Source organism: Ananas comosus, linkage group 11 (assembly GCF_001540865.1).
Source record: "Ananas comosus cultivar F153 linkage group 11, ASM154086v1, whole genome shotgun sequence".
Taxonomy (NCBI): domain Eukaryota; kingdom Viridiplantae; phylum Streptophyta; class Magnoliopsida; order Poales; family Bromeliaceae; genus Ananas; species Ananas comosus.
Genome location: NC_033631.1, coordinates 1548603 through 1552310, shown reverse-complemented (window position 1 = coordinate 1552310; position 3708 = coordinate 1548603). Strand labels below are relative to the sequence as shown.

General features: G+C 45.0%; 1 long non-coding RNA gene across 2 annotated transcripts; it reads left to right on the top strand.

Moving 5' to 3' along the window:
* Positions 1406-3403, top strand: LOC109717094. Of its 2 annotated transcripts, none has more exons than XR_002218117.1 (5): positions 1406-1574; positions 1693-1780; positions 1895-2186; positions 2277-2361; positions 3215-3403. It is a non-coding gene; the product is annotated as an uncharacterized LOC109717094 (long non-coding RNA). The 2 variants fall into 2 exon arrangements; XR_002218118.1 differs by having other exon boundaries at positions 1883-2186.

Below are 3708 nucleotides of genomic sequence, written 5' to 3'. Positions count from 1 at the left end.
TATATTATGGGTCGTTTGGTTCGATGTGATTAAAAACACAATGTAGATAATAATGCATGCAGTTGAAGACAACGTAAAAAAAAATATATATTTACAATATAGATAAAAACGTATAAAACTTATTTGAATTATGGATTATTTTGAACTGACTACCCGACCTTTCAAATTTTGATTTAACTATCTAATCTTTCAAGTTGCTTGATTTGAATCAGATAATAGTCACTTTGAATTCAAAGTTTAAGTTAACTGCTTACTTTAGTAAATTTCTAATTGTGTAAATTACAGAAAATGGATTAACTGAACCAGTAAAAATAAACGATGCGTTCAAACTTTGAAATCAAAGTATCAATTGTTGGGCCTGTCTAAAGTAGCACAACGCAAGAAAGGCCCAACCTTGGCCATTAAAAAAAAAAAAAAAAAAATCGAAGAGGGCAAATCGCGCGGCTTCTCTCTTTCTCGCNTAAAAAAAAAAAAAAAAAAAATCGAAGAGGGCAAATCGCGCGGCTTCTCTCTTTCTCGCTCTTTTTGTCTTTCTCTCTCTCTACAGAATCTATGCATCCCCATCCAACAGGATCCCAGAAAATTTAGAATTCCGGATCACAATCCCATGCCACCCTCATGAATTTCTCGAGATCACTCTAGATTTAAAGAAATCTAAATGCAATCATCAAGAATTGGGCTTGGAGCTCTCTAAATTTTTATTGAGAGGAGAAACGTGTCCACACCCAGCACATCCACATCTATGAATTACATTGTGAGGGACTAGAACCAAAAAAATAAAAAAATAAAAAAAAGGTGCTGAGGGAGCAGAAGAAGAAGATGAAAAAGAAGAAGAAAGTTTTTAAAAATATATATATAATTTAAAAAGTCAAATACATATGTATAGAGAGAGAGAGAATTATACTACTATACTATTGATAGTACCAAGCGTTTGTATCACGCCTCGGATTACAGCGGAAGTCCGAATTACGTCAACAGACCCGCCACATGCACAAGGATATACCTTATACATACGAAGTGTCAATAAAACCTGTTCAACAAAATTAACTAAAATCTAACAATAATAGATATCAGAATAAAATAAAACTATATACTATAACAACACTGTAACTGTAGAGACCTGAAATTTTAGCTGAGGCTTGTCGACAGCTCTGGAGAGTGTCGGGACAAGTCCGGGTCGCGTTGGCGCGAAGTGGACGCCAAACGGGCTTTGTGGGAACTTGAGAGCAGCGTGTATCTTGAAGATCTGCGAAATAGCAGATTTTCAATGAGCTGTACCGGTACAAATCTGGGTTTGTACTGGTACAAAGTGGAAGCAGGGTGCAAGTTGACTTTTTGGCCATCTTGTCACATCACCCCCCCCTTTAACCCTTACCTTGGAGCAGAGAGGAGAGAGAGGGGGGAGCTTCTTCATGCTGCTGCTGCTGTGCTTCTTCTTCCTCTCCTTCTACTTCCCTTAGCAACCTAGAGTGTTGGAGGAGCTCAAGAGAAGCTCGAGCTTCGTCGACGACGCGCCGCAGAGCGGATCGAGCGAGTTTTCGACGAGGTGCTGCTCGCAGGGAGGGTTTGTCGAGGTGAGTGGCTCCTTGAGATCGCTTTTATGGCTTTAAACTTCTACGATTTTCGAACTGTACTGCTGCTGCTGCTGATTCCAGCGTCCACCCGCAGAGTTTTGACTCGTATTCCGCGCAGGAGCATCGGAACGTGACGCGACTTGATTCGTTGGAACCGAGACTTCGAGACGAATCCATAGGATCCTTACTCGCCCGATTTGGAGAAGGTTTTCTCTGTCGAAATTCTTTTTTACTGAGTTGCTGTTTGCCGAGCAGACTCTGAAGTGCTGATTGCTGATTCCAGCATCGACCCGCCGTGTTTTACCTAGTTCTCTGTGTAGGAGTGTCGAAATGCGACGAAATTTGGTGTGCTAGATTCGCGACTTCGAGACGAAGATTTTGAGCCCAAGATCGCGATTTTTCGAGCAGGTTTGCCCTGTCGAACCCTAGTTTTACTAGGCTGCTGTTTGCCGAGCAGATTTCAGAGATGCTGTTTCGCAGGTTCCAGCGTCGACGTTTCGTATTCTGGCCCGTTCTCTGCGTAGGAGCGTCGGAATTCAGCGAAACCTGGGCCATTGGATTCGTGACTTCGAGACGAAGCTTCAGAACCCTTGTTTGCTGAATTTGGATAAGGTTAGCTTGGTCGGATTTAATGTTTTCTTCGCTGCTGTTTTCTGGGCAGATTTCGTGATTTTGAGTGTAATTGGGTTTACTTCTTCGCAGCAGGAGAACCGGGGACTTCGACGGACCAGCGAGGGATCAATTTGGATCCGGGCCACTTTCTTCGCTGCCAGGAGTTGCTTGAGAGGTGGGTTCATCGGTTTTTGCCTCTAAGTACATATTAGTCGACTTGTATGCTTTGTTCGTTGAACACTAAATGAGGTAGCTCAAATTCATGGATTAGTATATTAAAAACCTGAATTGGGAGCATGCTTAGTGAGTGATGATAATTGATACTTGTTGGACTTGGATTTGACTTAGGAGAAAACCCCGAATTGATCGTCATTTACATACACTGCCGGATTTAGCTCTAGGAGCCGTGTTGCATTGTATCGTCGTGGGCTTTGTGCGATGGATACCCAGGATAGTGTAGCTTGTGTTTGTGCTCGTGCTGGGACGCCGAGCTTATACTAGCTGAGTGTAGACTGTTACGGGGTGTCGGGCGCCGTCGGGGCAGGCGGTGGGCCCCAAAGTCGGTTTTGGTTACTTGGGTTTGGCTGGTTAGGGCCTGATTGAGCTCGACAGAGCTACGCTGCATACTCGGCTGGGTAGCTCCCCCGAGTGCCACTCCGGAGTTAGGCTTTGTGCTTTCGCGTCGGTGTCGGGTAGTGCAGGTTGGACTTGCTCTCCACTGAGGTTTAGAGTGGGGGTAGCTGTGCAGTCACAACCGGGCACGGGACGGGTGCGTTCACAGTCCCAGGGACGGGTGCGTTCACAGTCCCCTTCGGATTGGGTCTGGTTGACTTGAGTCTATAGGTGTTAGTTCTGGGCATGATAGCATAGCGACTTGTAGCTGTAGAGAGTTTCCAGCTTCATTTTCTTCTATCTTGCTTACCCTGTAGACTTAGTGGGTGGACCGATGTTGTTTAGGGCGGCACCCACTGAGGACTACTTGCTTTTATAGTAGTTCTCACGCCCTCTTTCTTCCACCGATGTTGCAGGGCCTTCTGTTTCGGCTGCTGCTCCTTCTGAGGCAGACCGCGGGAAAGGCGTGGCGAGTTAGAGCCTACCCTTCGAGTACAGTGCTAGAGGACTCCCGCTGCAGGTAGTGACAGTTTTTGTTCGGGCGCTTTTGTACATACAGTTGAACTCGCTGGAGCGAGTAGTGTTCTTTTGTATCCGTGGCTGATGTAGGTATATTGAGTTTGTTATTTCTACCTGCTTGTTTATAGTTTACTTCAGCTCTATACTACTGCTTGTAGTATTGTATGTTTATACAGGTTCAGCTACGCTTCGTATACCGGAGAAATTCTCTTGTATACGGCGGATTTGTCGGCGTGCCCGGGGGACTGTGCAGCCCGGGGCGTGACAGTAACGATCTACAATCATCACCGCACCCGTCCTTAAAATGGTACAACATTTCTAACCACTCCAAATATCAAAATACTATACAAGCTGCTCACTAATAGGTGGTCCAACTACACACACAAGAAAG